Below are 12598 nucleotides of genomic sequence, written 5' to 3'. Positions count from 1 at the left end.
CCATGCCTCAGCAAAGGAAGCAGCTATACAGTGTGTGTTCCACTTCATTTATCTGCCTTTCATGCTTAATGATTTCTGGCATTTATCTTTGTCAATACTGCAGCACAAAGCATGTAATCAGGAATTGCTTTCTTTCCAAAACCAAGAATTTAATAGAGCATATTATAACATTTTCCCCAAAAAAAAGACTACAGCTAATGTACACCTAATGACGAATTACAGATCAAATTGGACTCACCTTTTCTTTAAGAACAGATTTTTAAAAAATATCTTCTTTTCAGCCTAGGGCTCCCATACATGTTCATTTGCAAAAATGTGCAATAAAATGAAATGGACCAGTTTTGACTTATTTGTGAGGGAAAGACAGGCTGTAAAGTTTTGTGTTCATTAGAACACAGAAACAGATTTGAATACAGATGTAGACCTTGCGATATTACTGGGAAGTAAATACCAACAGAGTATTGTTATAGAAAATTTAGCTTTCTGTATTTGGACTGGACAACCAAATACTTGCAAGAATGTGTAGAATCCACTAATCCTGTATGTAACAAATGCCAGACTTCTTTACCAGTTAATCTTGAATCCAACAGGAGATTATGTGCTATGCAATAATAGTTGGGATTTCAGTGAACAAGTGTGCTTGTCCTTGAAATGAATCTTGCACTGATTACTGCAAGTTGCTTCCATTCAAATTAAAAGAACAGATAAAATTGCATCTTCAAAGCTTTTAATTTCAAAAAGGCAAGTATTCAGTATTTGTGTAAATACAAGTTAACTGAACTGAAAAAGCCCATGCACTTAAATGAGGAAAATATTTGCTGTTCTTTTAAGCAAAACCTTCTAAAATCTCTGGAATTTACATTGCAAACCACAGAAAAGAAACGCTGCGCTTGCTGACAACTAATGACCAAAAAGGCTGTTGGGAATAAGTGACAGTAAGAAATTAAAAGACAAATCATTAGCCAAAGAAAGTGTATCTTCAATGTCAGAGATCATAAAGTGAACTTTGTCAGAAGTCATGTCAATTTTTACTTCTGAAAAAAATACAAAGTAGACAGCAAATCAGCCATGAAAAAGGAGAAGAAATGCAGCTTCTATACAGTCAGGATGCGGAAAACCTAAGTTAATGGTTTAAATGAATACCTCACTGTCAATATGGATGACTGTGAAGAACATGAGTGCAAATGAAGAAGGATTGATAGGAATATATATATCTGAGAATGACAATTATCATTAAGTGAGACAGTAAATTAAGTAGGACAGCAGAGCAAACACCATCCAGTTGAAGGAGCTGTCTCTGCTTCAAGGGAACCGAAAAGATTGGCATTATAAATTGCAAGACTTCTGTTAAGAACTCTACTTAACAACATCTCCCTGCGGATGGCATCCTGCCTTTCCAGGAGGAAATCCAGCAGAAGGTTGGAAGTTGTGATGCCGTCAGGGATGCAGAAGAAGTGGTTCCACTACTGAACCATGCCTGGACTTAGCACAAGCAGGAGTGCTTACACAGAACGTTAGCTGCACGGGAATTCCTGAAGTAAGTCTCACTGATTGTGCCACTGATTCACCAAGCCAGAGGTTCACATTAACTCAGGCTTTTGCAATTCTGTCATGCCATCAGTAAGCAGCATATGTACTAGGTGTTAGGAAGAAATATGCCTTTGGTGAATTGAGTAGCACACTGTTACTCTTTTACTGTTACCAGTATCCTGCAGAAGATCTGCTGGAAAACTGTTGGAGAACTCAAAACTCCTTCCTGGAGTTAGACCAGCTTCCTCGCTGGGCTGTACCAGCGGGGCCATGGGCCAATTCTCTCACACCTGTATGGTAATGATAATAAAGCTTTAATGGGTTAAGATTTTTAATTCTTCCAATCCCTCGCAGTATTTTTTTTTTTCTTTTTACTGGCATTCCCACTATTCACCCTACCTTTATCCCACAGACAATGCAAACAGCCTTACTGAAAACTGAAGTGAAGGATTCTTCTTCTTGCTGGACCTGTACTGTTCATTTTCGATAGCCCACACGGTGGAGCCAGCTCCTCAACAGTCACATTTCTGACACCACTTGCAGCTAACAAGGGGCCTGAGCTGCCACAGTGCAGATGCCTCTTGTCCAGCAGGAGTAACTAAATAAGCACTGAAAAAAATTTAGTTTATCCAAGTTATGCTTCAGCTATAAGTTCCTATGCTAAAATAAATGGTGATAGTAATGGACTGGTATCCGACTCTAGCTAAAAAGATTTTATATTTTGCCTGCATGTTTATTCATGCAAAGTCTATGTATACAAGTGCTTTTGCTTCTACAGGCTCAGAAAAGTCCAGCTAATTCCATTCCTAAAGTCCCAAAGAATCATATCACAAGGTAAGAGGAGCTACAGATTAAAATCTCCCACTGATATGCAGCAAATTGGTTGCTGATTTGAGTAATTATGAGACCAGGACTGCAGGACATGTTGCCCTGCATACTAGTAATGGCCTGCCTGCCTAACTCTTGCAGACTACATAGCCCTCTTCTCTCTGCACATGATGGCTCAGTCATCCTTCATGGTTATAATTTCTCCACTGAATTAAAAAACAAAGACATTTCCATTAAAGTTCACTTCTTTCAGAGAACAATGATTTTTTTTTTTTTTCTTAACACTGCAGGCAGCCAGCCATTAAGCCCTAATTTGAGAGTTCCCACAGTGCTGTGCATTCTCTGTGTAATAAATCTCTGTTGGAGAAAGCATATAATCAAGTAATAATTTTTCTTGTCAGACATCATTGAGCAACGGATGGATGGCATCGGTGTCTGCAGCATACCTAAATTTATAGCTAAACAAATGCTACTGACCCTTGAATAAACATATGAAAGTTGATTTGTTGCCCAACAGTGTGTAAGACCTATAATTGAAACAATGATTTCATTGTCTCTGTTGGGAAAGGTAGGGGATGCAAGTTTAGAAACAATACTTTCCATGCCTGATGTCTTAGAGCGCTTTGCTATAACTTCCACTAAAAAATTCTGAAAAAGGCATGGAGTCTGTAATCTAAACAAAGTTGAGGATATGGAACATGTCTTCTGCCTTTAAAGTAGTAATTGTTCCAGGACTTAGATTAAAGAGAATATGGTACAGTATTAATTAACAGTGAAAATAATTATGTTCTTATACTGGTGTCCATCATCAGACTATTTCAATGCCACTGTAAGAAGTCCCATAAAATATTTTGAACATTCCCTACCAGAGTTCCTATATGTGCTTCCATAGCCTTAAAAAACAAATATCACAGTATTTGCTCTGTACACAGGTATCTTCTCCTCCTCTTTGAGGTGATGAAAGGCGAAGGTCTAATGCAGAGAACCTTGCCTGGCAGTTCTTTATAAAAGCAACTTCTTGCTGGGCCCTGATTGTGACCTTTTACCCGAGGATACGATCTGAGTTACACTGAGTTTTGCTTTCTGTTGTTTTATATTCCAATCAATTTGAACTTTTAATGGTAAATATTTAATACTACAAAATAATTTAAAATGGATTAGTTAGATTTAATAAAAGTGAACATTGCCAGTCAATAGTAATTTTCAGAAACCTGACAAGATCTGCTGTTCATGCTACTTTGCTGAGCTCAGCTGTCCTAGTTACTCTCTGTCTTCTTGCTGGAAGCACAGTGTTCACTTGTCTCAGGATCTGACAGAAGGGTTAGCCATTTTTAAATACATTTCTGGTATTTGCTTGCTCTGTAATTCTCTAAACGCTGAACAAAAAGCAACACTACATTAGAGCTATATTTTTTTTTTCTTTTTCTTTTTCTTCTTCTTGTATTGAAATGTTTTTAATGAGGAAATGACATCCCATGATTCAGAAAAGATTTGACTGGAACAGCTTCACAGTAACATCTAGACAACACTACACACAGAACCATAAAACTTAAACAGTGGATCAATTTCTTAATATTTGCATTTGTATCTTCATATTATAGGATTGTAAGGTCCAGTTCACAACACATCTGTTCAAGTGAGTAGCCTCTTCACTTGGCAATATTTACTGTGACTGAGCTGTTGAATAAAAGACATCCTCTAAAACTTGTTCCCTGGATAGACATCATGAATGTAAGTGCACGTACTTCTGTGTCAGCAAGGTAACTCAAGAATACCTTACGTGGCAGTAAAAGGAGTAGATGAATTCCATTTACGCATACACAGAGAAAAAATCGTGACCAATAATTAAGCATCATAGCAACGCATGGTTATTACCAGTCAGAAGAAGACAAGCTGTTAAACGTCTCCTTGCCTCAGCTTCTGACTCACTGTCTGGTCCGTCTGATGCACAAAATATGTCAAGCTTCCCTAGTTGGATCTGGTGGAGGGAATATGTGAGAACATTCACATAATCTTAAACTAGGATGTGGAATGTCACCAAACAGCCCAGATGGATAGGGCACCTGCAGAAAGCTTTCCCATCTACTTCTTGTCACTGGGAATCTCTGTATAATCCATCTATCCTGTTAGTGTTTGCTGGAATTTATGCTCTGATTCTATTTTTTCCATCACTACATGGACACTTAATTAAAGCATATAAATAACTTTGTTATTTACACTTTATTTCCACATATTCCATTTGGAATATGCCCTGGCTTGCACCTGGGGAAGGAAATGGCACAGCCTTCACCGTAACAGAAGTTATATCCATCTCCATATGCATAATTACACTGGCCACAGCTCAGAAACCCCTCTTGCTTCTATTTCCAAAATAATCCATGGCTCAGTGTTATGTATCCAGTGTCATGTCTTGATGTGGACATGGTCCCTCCTCACACTTCTCTATCTATGTGAACTTGATAAGATCTACAGAGTATTTTACCAGTGGCTATCTATCGTACTGCTTAACTTGTTCCAGGGCTGTCACTACCAGCAGCCTTTGTTCTAGAGTTTGATCTTATGATTTATTTTATTTTATTTAAATTTTGGCTGGATTTGGGGGGGTTGGGGCTTTCATCATCAATCTTTCTTCTGGTGACGCTTTCTCACTTACCTATGTCTGGTCTAGAAAAGCACACTTCCCTGCGCAGGGGATGGTTACTGCAGGCTCCAAACTCTACTGGTGTAACAAATGTGGACTTGTTGGGTTTTTTGTACAAGCAGACTGACAAAGAGTTGCCAAAGTTGTCAGAGTACTTTATGAGCTCCCTGCACTAGGCAGCAGTCTGGTTGACCCATCTCATGAGGACCAGGTAGACTTTTGCAGACAAGATCTTTCTACAGAAGTGCATGTTTCTCATTTATCTTGCATTATCATCGCCACTACTGTAGTGAGACAAGCTGTTATCCTGAACCTAATGTGATCCTCTGCCCATCTAGTAATATACTTCTTAAGCATGCCTTGGTGGTTCAACATAGCCTGCTGTAATACTCAGTGAAATAAACTTGTTGTCTCTGACAATTAAACAAGTGATGTGTGTGTGTGTGTGTGCATACACACATGCAGAAGAAACTATTTTCCAGGTCTTTGAAAGGAATTGAAAGGTAGCAGACAAAACAGTGCAGTTGACAGAAATGGCTGGATGGCATTTAGAAAGTATCCAAATGAGTTCACAATTATGTGTTGTAGCCACACTGCATTGCAAAGTGGGTAGATGGAAACATATGCTGAAATACGGCAAGTGTTTTAGCCAGCCTTCCAGCCAAGAGTGCCAACACATTTTTAACATTCACCTAGAAATGTTTACTTGGGGTTTTTTCATAGTTCATCCATGTATAAAAATCTTTATCTAAGAATGTGACAAAATAACTAACAAAATTTGCATTTTTTTCTTGTTTCAGTATAGGTATTTGTTCACACGGACTTATAAATGATGTTAAGTGCTGTAGCAGAGTATGCCATAGAAGCTCTGGGATTTTGTAGATGAGTAGCAATAAAAATTGAATAAATCCTGACAGAACGATATTTTATAGAGCTATCTACTCTTAGTTAGTCTGTAAGTATCAGATTCTGCTGTTTGACAATAGAAACTGTGGGAAAAAAAAGGGGATTATGACATAGTAGCAACATAATTTAACCCAGTATGTTCTTTTTATTTTGGCAGACAAAGATCTGGCTGTTGACAGATTTCCATTCATGCCTACCGTGTTTTCCATAGCCTGGCATGGATTTCAGTGAAGTGGAAGGCATATGACAAACTGGTTCCTTGGCTGTGACATGTCACACCAACTATGGCATGCTCAATGAAAAGAACCGTGTGAATGTCTTTTGCACACTGCCAGGCGTGCTCTGCGAAATCAGCTGCAAAACAACATGGTGCCTTCTGCAGCTTCTGTTTTGTTGTATTATTTTCCACAAATTCCTAATTAAAATAGTAGGTATGTTGTATTTCTACTAGGCACAAACCAATCATTCCAAAGCTGTTCTGTAATATCATGCAATCGTTCTGCAGGCAGGCACTGAGATGAAACAGAATTAAAGCAGGCATATCTTAGCCTGCTTTATTGACCAAATAAATCCAGTGAGCTCAGCTTCTCCTTGCCTGTCATATGCTCCTGACCACTGTCTTGCAGGCCCTCTAGCAGGCTCAAAACTGGACTCCAGAACCAGATGCACGAGTGTTGAAGATAGGCAAATTATCACTCCCATCAACCTGCTGGCTACGCTCTTGTCAACGTAGCCCAGTGTGTCCCACAGCAAGGGCACACCACTGACTGTTGGTGTGTTTGGACAAATGAACATGAACAAATATTCCATTTGTGGCTCACCAGGATCTCCATGTCCATTTGTGCAAAGCTGCCTGCTGGCCACTCTGCCCCCGGCACGTTCTGGTGCAAGGAGGCTGCTGCTCCCCAGGAGCAGGACCTCGCGCTGCCTTTGCTGAACTGTGTGAGGCCCCTGTCAGCCCATTTCTCCAGCCTGCCAGGGCTCGTCTGGATAGCAGCCCGTGATTTCCTCCTTGAATTTGCTAAGGGTGTATTTTGTGCCACTGTTCAGGTCATTAAAATTTTACTAGTAAATAAAACAAATGAAAATTCACTCCAGGACAATAATGGATACTCTACTGGACCAAATCTCCTTCATAGTCTCTGAATAAATGAATTTCACTTAATTTCACTTAAATTGGCATAATATCTTTGATTTGCCTCTTTCTTTTTGATCATAGTTGTACACAATTTCAAGGACGGGGACTCTGTGTATACTGGAGAATTGTACTAATGCATTACTGATTTTACTGGATGTATTTATTGACCTTGCCATTGGCGCTTTTCACTTCTCCACTCACTGACATTGTAAGCTGCCTTCCTTTTTTCCTTTCTGTTTTATGGACTCCTGGCAACCAACCTATCTTCTATCATGCAAATAATTCTTGTGCCACAAATCTTTTCCCATCTTTTTCTTCATTGCTGCCCCTTTCTATTCAGTCCCCTTTCTCTTTTCTGCTTGACCCAGGAACTTGTATCAGTCTCTGTTATCCTTTTCCCATATGCAGTTCCCATTTTCCTTACAGCTAGGGCTCCATATGTCCCTTGCCCAGGCTATTCTCTTTGTCACACAATAGAGGCTTCATATCCCTCTTCCCTTTATTTCCCTCTTCTTTTTTCCTGTCAGCCAATAAATCACTCAGTTATTTATCAGTAAATATGCCTAATTGGGAAGATGAATAGGGAAAGCACTCAGTTCATAGCTGAGCAGTACAGTATTAACTGGTGTGACCAGCTGGCTGTTTATTTGATCTGCAGAAAACCACAGAGGTATTTAAGCTGCTAGAGTGCTGTTGGGCTACCCGTTCCATAGTTATCACATTACTTCCAAGCAGACAGACAGAGAAATGTCATCAAGGTGATGTCATAATGCTTAACCAACTGGCTTCTGTGATGCTGATTCCAACACATTTTTGAAATATGCTGCATTAGGATGGATCTTTCTAGGCTAGTTTTAAGCAAGCTTATATAAAGTAGTACGTACTAAAATGCCTCCCTTCTGTCAGCACAACATTTCCCTCATATTTTTATTCTATTGAATATGTGCATTTTTCAGATTTAGTGAATAACATGCCTACTGTACAAACACCTGTAGCACTGTAGCTGACCAGCAATTCAGTAAGAGGGCTTTCCTAGTAGCTAATAATACTGAGATTTTATCCCATTCGGATAATTTTCATGTATGGATGCGAGACTAAGATGATTCTTTTTTGACTACATCCTTTTGAAAAGTATTGCTTCATTCACTACCTTAAAAGATCGTGTCATTGCCAACAGCAATATTTTTGATTCTTTTTTGAAGATAAAATATGAAATCCTTATGGTATCATTTCTACCTACATTTAATCATCAATACACCACTATGCTGAGTTGCAATAATGAAATGACAAACGGGAAAACATTGTCTTCTTAAGCCAATTAATTTTCTGGGTGTGACCAGCTGATTTTCAAGTTGGGGGGGGGGGGGGGGTGTTGGTGTTATATTCAATAAAGGTCAAAAAAATAAAGTATTTGTGCAGCCTTCTTTCTTCAACTAAAATTATAGATAACTACATAACTTTGGCATCTTTCTTTAGAAGCAGCTGATAGCTGTTCTCGTGAAGTATGACTTCATTGCTCTCTTCTGGTGATCCACAAAATATCCAAAGGACCTTCATTTCTCAAATTCTCTATGCTTAAGCTGTTATGTATACTTACCATCAAACTTCACATTTAAAGGCTCTGGATGCAATCTTTGAAGATGGTGTGAAATATCTACCATAGTCTCATTGCTTACAATTTGGGAACCACAGACAAATTGGATAACTTTCCCACAGATCTCTTTTCTATTCCTTCGGCTCCGTATTCCATTTTCTGAATAATATAAGTTTATTTGGGACTGAAACAGATGTAAATGGGTGAGTTAACATTCTCAGACTCGTGAAGAAGAAATTCAGTATTACAAATATAGATATAACTCCAGAGAAGTAAGCATGGCCTTAGTGACCATTGCCTTTTCGCAAAGGCTCAGCTCTTGAGAACAATGATTTTCCATCACCTTGCCCTTCCTCATACAATGTAGGGATGAGGAGGAAGAGGCAAACAGAAAAGGAAGGAATTACTGTCTGGGGAAAAAAATCTTGAATTAAACATGCAGTATGTATCAGTGTTTATATGAATAAACTGAAACTGGGATTGGAGTATGCTATGTAAGGGGCAGCATGTGATGAAAGGTAAGTTTGATCTTGTTTATAATTGCTATTAATCTGCCTCATAATGGAAGAAAGAATTCTTCTGTTTTAATAGTGGACTTCCTCAATCACTCTTTATATTTTTTTCTTCACTTAGTTCTGGGAAGAAAACATGCAAGGAACAAGATTCTTTGGATGATAATCCTGTAATAACATAATGCAACAGGAGTTGATCCTTCCTAGACCTTATCATAGGAATTACAAAAGTACCAGAGAAATTTCCCAAACTTTACTCTTTTGTTATGAAAGGAGGAGGCTGGCAATTACATTAATTTCAATGGTTATACATTAGAAGTCGCTGACCCTCTGTGTGGCCGGCTAGCATAGCTTCATAGGTTCTTTCTCATGTTCTCAGCAAAATGTCAATACGGGAAATTTCTGTAATTAGAGATGAAAGCATCTTAGTTGCTGAGATTTCTGTGAAATATGTGAATAACTGGGAAGAAGAGATGTACCTTTATATTTATAATGAAAGCAAGATTTATACATTCAATTTGATGAGTTTTGGAAATGCATATGTCTAAATCCAGGAATGAAGACTCAGTTATGCTACAGAGAATTGATACTTCGAATATACACAGCCTTTTATTAAAATATTTTTGTGCATGCCCTGTACCTAAATTCAGAATAAGCTTCAAATAATTTCTTCATCCCTCCTCAGAAAGCCCTAGTTTTAATGGTGATTAGTATTATGTGGAAAAATATCTAGCTGAAGTGTAAAGCCCAAGCATATGTATGAGAAGTAAATATAACCGCCCAACCTAAATCTCTTGGCCAACTATGTGCCTTTGCCTCTTTGAATGAGAATTATTCTTGTACTTGTTTAAAATGAGACTACATGCTCTTGGGTTAGAGATAATTTGTCTTATGCAACTGTAAGGAGAATAATTACGAGGGATAGAAACAATATATAGAGGTGATAGTTTGCAAATCAGTCAAGGATCTTGCACTAATTCTTGGTCCCCTGAGCAAAGCCTAAACAAAGTCATTTGGGAGGAATCACTATGTCAGGATTGCTAGAAATAGCAACCTCCTCCACTCTCTGGAAGTGAGTTATGAAACATGAGCAAACACAACCTCTTATCTATTTCTGGAAGTCATTTTTGTATCTTTGTACCCACCACCATCAATAGCATCAAGGCTTTGGCTGATGGATCCTCACAATTGCAGATCTAGCCTCCCACCGTGTTCCTCAGAGTTTTTAGTTTACTGACACAGAAGATGCTTTTGTTGAGCACTTCTCCATGACATGTAAGGAATGTGGATTCATGATGTGCTTTCTGTCCTAGGGCTTTACCTCTCACTAGCTATATTGCTGAACTATTTAATTTCTGATACATTTCATTCCTTCTAAAAAGGTAGGTAACGGGTAGGATCTGGACCATGATTCTAAAAGTGCTCAGGTTAGTCTTACATCTAAACCATTTAATGGAATATTTAAAGGCATTTGAACTATAAATGTCTTCTGATAAAGACATGCTACAGTGAACATGGTCAGAGAAAGAGTGAGAGCTGGGGCTTTTTAGACTGGGAAGTGGGACTGCCGTTTAAGTTTATAAAGAGTGTGGGTTTCCCTTCCAGATTTTCCTTATGTGTGTTCAGATCCTAAGACTGAGGTTTTTTTCACATCAGTAAATACCAAGAATTGAGAATAAATGGTTTGTATAAAATAAAATTTAGAAAATTATCCTGGTAAAACATAATCACCTGTTCAACATCTGACTAGTCCTTTTCACTTTGGACTTACAGTTTAAGGTCAATGTAAACTAAATATAAATATCAGCTATGCATTAGTGTAGAGGAGCCACTAAATTGTTCACAGCAGACATGTTCAGATTTTGTTTTTAGGAAGAGATGAGGTCAAATTCTTACTGTGCTAAGCCTCAGTGCCAGAAAACACATGAGCAGATTGCTCCACTCTTGAATGGAGACTTTCATTTCGTCATATATGCCACCTGGATAATACAGTAACACCATGATAGCTATCTAACAAGAAAGTTTGTGGGATTCTGTGTGTTGAATTTGCCTGGTTTTTTGTTGTTTTTTTTTTTTTTTTGTTTTGGTTTTTTTTTTTTAAATGAATAGATGTTGTTTGGCGAATTTTAACCTTACTTCTTGACTGCTTTACATCTCTGACCTCAACTATTATTCTTAAAATCAGTTTTAAATTGGAGAGCAAGTCTGTCGTATTTTTTTTGTAAATCTGACTTTACCATTATCTAAAGCAGCAGTAGACTTATTAGTTATAACATGCAGATGGGACCCATCAAATTGTTACCTGTGGTTTGTCCTGCAATAAATTTCTGTATCTCATAAAGAAATTAGGACAACAAAACTTTTCAGAAGTCAAGGTTCTAGTGATTTTCTGCATGAGCTGAATTATCAAGAATCCTGGAATCCTATTTCTAACTGTCTCATTATTCTGCTTTGTAATTGTGAGCTACTCTCAGTGCTCCTGACTTCCTACCTGCTTCCCATTTGTCTCTCAGGCCACTGAAGAAGGCCTTATTAAATGTCTGTACAGTATCTAGTGTGATAGGTCCTCTGACTGCTACTGTTACACAAAGAGCAAATACCAACAATAATAACTCTACAATGTAATACTACCTATATGTGTGGATATACTCATTTTCAAAAAAAAAAAAAGGAGGAGCCTCACTGGGATCCAAAGGAATAATCTTTTGTTGTCAAATTAAAAAGCATCCTCTTTAAAATTACAAAGTAATGTTAGCCTTAGCAATGCATATAGAGAAAAACTGTGGTATAGGAATAAAAAACCTGAATGACTAATCAGAATTTCACAGGGAAGACACATATCTGAGCATTTTGCTCATTGAAAGCAATTGTTCAAGTGCCTTAGAGATCACACAGAATGCATATTAATATATACATTATATTTGCTTATTTTTGTTCTATAACTTATCCATACTTTAAAAGCATTTATTGACATATTGCCTGAAAATTTATTTAATTGAATCCAGTAGTCTCCAAATTGGAAACATAGCTGAATATGTTGTGATGTGGTTTGTGGCAGATCGGGAAATATTGCTGTCCAGTGGTGTATATCACTTTGCCCTGTGACAGCTTTTTTATTTCAGCCTCCACTTTAGACCAAATTTAATTTTGACTGTTGTTTTCTATGCCATCTATATATCTTCCTAAAACACTTATTTTGTCTGAAACATCCAGGGAACTTAGGCCATGTTCAGTAAAAGCCCAGCAAAGACGTTTAAAGAGTTTCTTTTACCGGAAGAGAAGAACTCCCACTGGTAAGTCCAATGTTTTTACGAGATTCTACATGGGGCTTTTCTGAGAAGGAAGCAAGTGAGTATTTCACCTGGAGAGAGGCATTGAGGGACACATTAGGCTGGGGGAAAGGAGGGAAATCCAACAGGAGGGGGTAAGAACACAACTGGAAAAAGGAA

Source organism: Tyto alba, unplaced genomic scaffold (assembly GCF_018691265.1).
Source record: "Tyto alba isolate M040663 unplaced genomic scaffold, T.alba_DEE_v4.0 Super-Scaffold_9, whole genome shotgun sequence".
NCBI classification, from domain to species: domain Eukaryota; kingdom Metazoa; phylum Chordata; class Aves; order Strigiformes; family Tytonidae; genus Tyto; species Tyto alba.
Note: the sequence above shows the minus strand (reverse complement) of the source record.